Raw genomic sequence first — 8,363 nt, 5'->3', positions numbered from 1 at the left:
AAGCTATTGTTGCTGTTCTTGTTGAAGTCCGATCCCGTTTCCTAGAAGACAAAACAAGAGCAAAGCACACACAACGAGAGAGAAAGGAACAGCAAAGATAGAAAATGCAGCTTCAGTCTCTGGGGTTGTCTCTCATTCGCAGCCTCACAGCTGGAGAAACACAGGCACTGCCCAAAGTCTTATTAGCAACTTAGGACTGGTCTACACTAAGGAGGGGGGTCGAACTAAGGTACACAACTTATTCGCGTAGCTGAAGTTGAAGTACCTTAGTTCGAGCTACTCACCCGTCCAGACACCGCGGGATCAAAGTCCGCAGCTCTAAGGTCGACTCCGCCATCGCCGTTCGCAGTGGTGGAGTTCCGGAGTCGACCGGAGCATGTGGGGAGTTCGAACTATCACGTCTTGATTAGACGCGATAGTTCGAACTCCGAGAAGTCGAACTCTCCGCGTCGACCCGCGCGGTAAGTATAGACCTACCATTAGAGATGTGGCAAGCTTGTACCAGTATCCAGCTGTTTTTGGGCATTACTTTCAGTGGCCTCTTTCTGGTCACAGGCTCACAGCAGTGCTGCAAAATATACAGCCTTGTCCTGCTAAGCCAGACTCTCATTGGACAGAAGGGAAAAGGGGAGGGATAGGAAAGAGAAGAAATAAAGTGGTGAAGGAAAAGGAGGCAAGGTGAAGGGATGGAAGGGGAGGAGTGAGAGAAAGTCTCACATCTCAGGCAGTATTTTGGATTCATCTGGAAGCAGTGGTGGTGTCATCTTCCTCCCTCTCTTTAGACCAGTCTGGTCAGAACATCTCTCAGGATTAGGATGAAGAAATTCTAGGATCCCAGGAAATGGTGGGGGTGTCAGCCATGATGGTGAGGCTCACTTCTATAGCCAACTTTTCTACCCAATTTCTTTAAGAACCCTAAAAGGGACTGATGGGTGCAGTCGCACATCCCCTTATTATTTTGCTCACCAATTAGGCCTGGTTTGATACACTGATTTTGGTTCACTAATTTTTTGGTCTCACACTGTCTTATTTAAGAGGCATGATTATGAGGCACAGTTTATGAGTTCTATCACGAGACCTTTTCCTTTGGTCTAATTCAGTCTCTCTTTCTCCTTCCCTTTTGTGTCTTTTTACATCACCATTTGCTATTATAGGCTATTGTAACATCTGAGAAACTGAAACATACTTTTTTACAGTTGAGCTCACAATGAAGGTAAGTTTGTAGGCCGAATTATTACAAAGTGTATTCAACTCTGTAGTCCATCTGTGAGGTTCTTTCCCCCAAATTATAGAAAGTTATTACCACTAATCTGTTAAGCACCAACAAAATACCAGTCTGTGCACTTAAAATGTAATTAAAGAGAGTCTATGACCCAGAGAGCTTAATTGTAATAGACTGAGACACTGGAGAAACCACTTCTTTATTATATATAATCTGTTTTATGTTCTACAGGAAGTCAGACTAGGGGATCACACTGGTCCCTTCTGGCCTTTGAATCTATGAAATCAGTTCCTTGTTATGCTTGGCAGTGTACAAATATTAGAGATGATACAGAAATTTCCATCACACAGGAAGCTCCGTACTTTGACATTTCATTTAATCCCAATGGGGGACCAAAAGATAATATGTCAACATTTTCATGAGATTAAAAATTTTAAAAGGTTTGGATGCAGAAATGTCTAAACATTTCATTTTTAAATTTGATTGTAACAAAACATGGTTGCAAAAGTTCTGAATTTTAATGAGAAACAGGGACATGATTTTTTTTTATGAAAATATTCCCATTTTCAGCTAGCTCTATTCATTTTTTTGTGAAGAATGTGAAAGAAGAAATTCTTCCTTGAAACCAGGAGGAGAGGGTGGAATCTTTCTTAGCAGGGACAGGGAGTGCACTCTGTTAGTACTAGGCTGACATGGGTAGCGATATGGGATTACCAGAGGCACATGGATCAAGCTTCAATATCTTGCTCTCCACTGACTTTCTTACTGACCCTGGGCATGTCACTGGGACTACATTTTACCCATCCAGTAGGAGTAGGGCACCTAACTTGCCTAAACTCTTTTGAAATTCCCAGCCTGCTTGTTGACTCTTCATTTACCTGAGATCATATCTCTGTAAGTCCAACTTTGACAAAACGTGGATTCTGAGGCAAGATACTCAGCTGACATATCTCGGCGTAGCCCTGTTTCTTTCAGTGGAGTTAGGTTGCTTTCCACAAGCTGTGATGTTGCATCTAAGGGTGAATATCTCTGGGGTCCATAGTGCCAGTACCACTTCCCATTATGTTTAGGATTTAAGTAAAATTTCGATGATACACGGGTCTTTCCAACTCAATTGTGATTGAAATTTAAGGAATGTAAAATCAATTTAGAATATGGACACTATGGGCCAGCTTCTCTGTTCATGTAAATCCACCTAGTTCCATTGATTTAATGTCGTTGTGTCAATTTAAATGCAGAGAAAGATTCACAAAGGGACGCAGCTGTTCTAATGCTGAGCATTACAGTGGATGACTTTTAGGAGATTTTTTTTTCCAATCACTAGGTTTCCAGAGCCTGAGTTGGGCAGCCAGGCTCCCTAGACAGTGAAAGGAGAGACATAGGCACCTAAGAATGGGATTAAAAAAAGCCAACATGACAGATGGTTCCTTAGCCAATGGGAAAGGCCAAGCAGAGGGTTGTGCTCTAAATCCCGCAATTTTCACAGGAGTTCAGTCCCTATCTCCTCTGGAGAAAAGCACCTCCTTCACCTTGGGACTCTCAGCTGGGAAGTTGCTAACCCCACCTAAATTGTGATACCAGTCAGCTCTGTGTTTTCGGGGAACCAGATTGCAGTATTCAGCCTGTCTGACATATGAAGGAAACATCCCCAGTATCTGCTTGAACCAAAGCTAATCAGAGAAAAGACTTACAGAGAGCAGTGAAGAGTGGTGGGAGACACGCGTAGATCCCTCCTGACAAGGGTAATAGGATTAAGGCAACTCCCCTAGCCTTATTTGCATCACAGATGAGACAGGGAGGCATCTTCATTAGCATAGAGAATGGAGAACAGAGATTCCAAGGCAAGAACCGCACTGAACTCTGGGACCAGAAAAGCAGGGAAGCATTGCATCCTGGGGGATCTCTGCTCCAGCTGTTAATGAACCTAGGCCTGCACACACCCAGCTCAGCAGCTATCAATTATAGTAATGAATCTTTGACTGATATCCAAAATACTGAAGCTGCCTAATTGCATTGTGAACTCCCTGGAAGGAACACCGCCCATAGCCAAGAGTGATCAGCTCCTATTTTCTAGCCTAAAGAAAACCCTTGAGTCATCAGTTTACCCCAAAACAAATCTAGTGTTCTCCCTTGAACCATTGCTGTTTTCCTTCAACAACAACACCACCATCAACAAAAAAACACCTTAACCACGCTCAAGTAAGTGCTCTGATGAATGGATCCAAACCCTGCATCAGTTTCACTAAGACTTCATCTTCTCCTGACTGATTGTGCTGGGGGCTCTCCCTTTCTCCAGCACTCAGGACCCTGAACTATCACCATCACGTGGGAACCCTGACCAGTTCAAGCTCTATGGAGTGCTAAGATCCCTCCCTCTCTCTGCTTTCTTTTCGACCTCAGGTATAACTTTTTAACCCTGACTTGTTTGATCGGGTATAGCTTTCTATATATGATCTCTGTAATCTTTTATATAGTAACAGTTATGTTTGTTTAGGCTCTCCTTGTGTGGTTAGCACTATTATTCAATAAATAACTTTTATGATTAAGCTGGTTGCTTCCCTCCCTATCTCTCTGAACTTTACTCTTCCGTGTTTCTGGCTTCCCATTATTCTGCAGCAACGTTACTCTTACCTAAGCTAAAGATCCTTGTAGTGCCCAAAAATCCTATGGGGTTTGTTCATCAAGTGGGTTACTACCAGAACAATTGTAATGTGGAAGTAGGGATAGGGACGTGCTGAACCTGTGACAGACGAGAGTGGCAGCTTGCAAGTGCTGCTATACTCAGGCTACTGAGTCCAGGGGCATATAAGGCTGGCAGTTTGGAAGTGCTGATTGATCTCATCCACTCAGACTTGCTCTGTTTACGTGTGTGTGTGTGTGTGTGTGCAAGCACGTGTGCCAGCTGTTTCTGGGGCTGGAGGAACCCAGCCCTGGGGAACCCAGGTCCTGCAGGATAGCTCCATTGGGAGGGGACTTGCAGAAGGGAGATGTAGGGCTCCACATGAAGACACAAGTGACATAAGCAGTACATTGATAGAATTACAGAAACATCCCCTCTGCCCCCCCTCAGAAGAGAAACCATAAAAACATAAGCATACCCCAAAGTAATGGGCAAATCTGGTAACAGGTAGCAAGAAACCATAGTGAGAGAGGGGAGAGAAGAAGGAGGAATGAGGTGGAGGAAACCCCTCAACTTTTATCCTAGCAGTTAGGGATGTAAAAACTTCAAGTGCCTGATAATGAGAAAGATTTAAAAAAGGGATCTGCTTCCTCCCATGTGGGTGCCCTAAACACTGCGATATGGGATACCTGATATTTGTGTATCTCAATCTCTCCTAATGGACCCTTAATTCCTTTGTGTATCTTGACCCAGCTGGGGATCACACTCATTATTAATGATTATTAGTGGACAGAGACATTAATAGTGACGAGTTCCATAAGATACTCCAGATATTAAATAGGGTTTTCAACAAAACACTCTAGAAGAACTACAGAATGGAATAGACAAAGATGTTCTTTTCATAGAACCTGGCCAGATCCTCAAGTGGTATGAATTAGCCATAGGCCCATTGCGGTCAGCGGGTCAGATTGAAAGAAATATTGGCCTAGAGAGAGAGAGAGAGCATCCGCATGAATGGCTCTAGATCCTGGTGCTTCTAACACTCACCCTAGATGGAGACCCACGTTTGACAGGTTGGATCACAGAAACCCCCTTGGGGCTGTCAACTGATGTGTCCAGACTACTTTTGCCCCAGCTCTCCTGCCCTGGCAGCTTGGGACTTCAGTTCCCTGCCTGGCTTGAGCCAGACGCACTAGCCTGCTGCAAACCCAGACCCAGGTCTGAGCCACATCCCCCAACAGCTGCAGCCTAAACTGAAAAAGAACAGGAGTACTTGTGGCACCTTAAAGACTAACAAATTTATTTTAGCATGAGCTTTCGTGAGCTACAGCTCACTTCTTCGGATGCATAGAATGGAACACACAGACAGGAGATCTTTATACATACAGAGAACATGAAAAGGTGGAAGTATGCATACCAACAGGAAAAGTCTAATCAATTGAGTATAAGCTTATAGACAGCCTCCCAACCTGAAGCAAATACTCACCAGCAACCGCACACCATACAACGTAAACACTAACCCAGGAACCTGTCCTTGCATCAAAGCCTGATGCCAGATCTGTCCACATATCCATTCAAGTGACAACATCATAGGACCTAATTACATCAGACACGCCATCAGGGGCTCGTACACCTGCACATCTACCAACGTGATATATGCCATCATGTGCCAGCAATGCCCCTCTGCCATGTACATTGGCCAAACCGGACAGTCTCTATGCAAAAGAATAAATGGACACAAATCTGACATCAGGAATCAAAACATTCAAAAACCAGTGGGAGCACACTTCAACCTCTCTAACCACTCAGTGACAGACTTGAAGGTGGCAATTTTGCAACAAAAAACTTCAAAAACAGACTCCAAAGAGAAACTGCTGAACTTGAATTAATATGCAAATTAGATACAATTAACTCTGGCCTAAACAGAGACTGGGAATGGTTGGGTCATTACACTAATTGAATCTATTTCCCTATGTTAAGTTCTCCTCACACCTTCTACAGGCCATCTTAATTATCACTTCAAAAAGTTTTTTTTCCTCCTGCTGATGATAGCTCATCTCAATTGATTAGACTTTTCCTGTTGTTATGCATACTTCCACCTTTTCATGTTCTCTGTATGTATAAAGATCTCCTGTCTGTGTGTTCCATTCTATGCATCCAAAGAAGTGAGCTGTAGCTCACGAAAGCTCATGCTCAAAATAAATTTGTTAGTCTTTAAGGTGCCACAAGTACTCCTGTTCTTTTTGCGGATTCAGACTAACACGGCTGCTACTCTGAAACCTAAACTGAAAGCAGCTTAAGAAGTGTTCCTGTCCTCAAACACTCAGATGCTCAAATCCCAATGGGGTCCAAACCCCAAATAAATTCATTGTACCCTGTATAAAGATTTCATAAATTGTTTCCCCTGTATAGCACTGATAGAGAGATATGCACAGCTGTTCTCCCCACCCCCCGCCCCCTGGTATTAATACCTACTCTGGTTAATTAATAAGTAAAAAGTGATTTTATTACATAGAGAAAGTAGGATTTAAGTGGTTCAAAGTAAAATAAAATAAACCCTGCAAGTCTATGCCTAATACAGTAAGAAAACTGAATACAGATAAAACCTCACCCTCAGAAGGGTTCCAGTAAGCTTCCTTTTATGCCTGCCCTCCACAGACCGTATCCTCGGGATGGTGGAGATGATGTGAAAGTAGGAGATCAGCATGAGGAGGAAGGAGATTGAGGCAAATGTCACAAAAGTAGTAAGAAGCACCACTTGATTGGTGAAGGTGTCAGTGCAGGACAGCTTTAACAGAGAAGGGAGCTCACAGCTGAAATGGCTGATTTGATTGGGCCCACAGAAATGCAACTTGAGGGCAAAAACAGTGTTAAGCAGGGCATGAATGAAGCCTATTGCCCAGGCACCACTCACCAGATGAACACAGATCCCTTTGTTCATTGTATTCATGTTAAAATGGATCACAGATGGCAGCATAGCGGTCATAAGCCATTGCTGAGAGAATAAAAATTTCAATAGCAGCCAGCAGGAAAATGAAGAACTCCTGTGCAATACAGCTATTGACAGATATGGTTTTGTTCTCTGCTAGGAAATGCACCAACATATTAGGGACAATGGCTGAGGAATAGCAGATATCAACAATGGCTAAATGAGACAGGAAGAAGTACTTTGGGGTGTGAAGGTGAGGATCAGCCCTTATCACCACCATGATCACCATGTTTGCCAAAAGTGTGATTAGGTAGACAACTGAAAACACCAGGAAAAGGAAAATCTGCATCTGTGGGTCATTGGAAAGTCCCAGGAGAATAAATTCAGTCACTTCGGTTTGATTTCCCATTGATCCTTATTCAGGAAAACTGACCTGTCAGACTGGAGAAAATAAAATTAATACACAAGTAAATTGAAATGTCCTGTGGAGCTGAGCTGATCAGTAGGATGAATGTAAAGAAAGGCCTACTACATCCTATAAAATGTGTGTTTAAAATAGACAAAGATGGACTAGATGCAGGAAAGGACTTTGGTGCCAAATTACCACTTCAGTTGCCTAAATTCCAGGATCAGGCCCCAGTGGTATTCACAGAAACTCTGCTCAGCTGAGACATTGGGACAGTGGGACATAATTCTCTCCTGTTGAAGCTGTTCCTCTGGGGTGCAGAAGGACTGGATCCTTGGCATCCTGTATCTGGAGGTGAGTGCCCTAACCACTAGGATATAAAGCCACTCTCTTACTGTCTCTCTCTGGCCTAATATCTCTTTCATCAGTCCCATTAACTTCAATAGGGCTATGGCTGATTTACACCAGCTGGAGATTTGACGCATTGATGCCTACGAAGCTATGGCTGCAGCACACCAGCATGGGATCTGTCCAATTCTATAAATACTCTACAAAAACTACAGAATGTAGTATCTTTAGTATCTTATTGAATTGATACCTATTAAAATACCTAGAATTCCAGAAGAGGAGGAAATCACTGAGGACTAGAAATTCTGTTTTCCCATCCAGCCGAGTATAGCCTGTCAACCCAAACCAGTTTGGAGATTGTTGCATTCATAATAATCGATTACCTCTAAAGTGAACTTCAGAAGACCGTATCTGGATGACAGCCTCCTTCCCAGCGGAGTGTTTTGCGTGGAGGTGGGCAACCTATATATCATGCAACTGTCCAAACAACCAGAGATTATTTGTGACAATAGAGTGAAAAGGAATCGTCTTATAAACCAAGAAGTGATCCAAGGTTGTATTTTGGCAAAACGAGAGAGAGAGCCTGGAGCAAAGAAAATGCTCCAACACTGGAAGGAGAGAAATGAAAACACAGAGAAAAATGACCAAGCATAGATTCACTGCACAACTGAGAGCTTTATTCCAAAGAGGAGAATTTATACAAATGGAGATTGAAAGCCTGAAAAGCAAGATTAGTCATGTAGAACTACATGGAAACATTTTGGTGGGAGCAATGACATAGGATAAACAGAAGCCAGAAATGGAAGAAAAATTGAGGACAAATATGAGTGAAAAAGCA

Source organism: Mauremys reevesii, linkage group 15 (assembly GCF_016161935.1).
Source record: "Mauremys reevesii isolate NIE-2019 linkage group 15, ASM1616193v1, whole genome shotgun sequence".
Classification (NCBI taxonomy): Eukaryota; Metazoa; Chordata; order Testudines; family Geoemydidae; genus Mauremys; species Mauremys reevesii.
The sequence above is the reverse complement of the archived record's forward strand: the minus strand, read 5'-3'. Positions refer to the sequence as shown.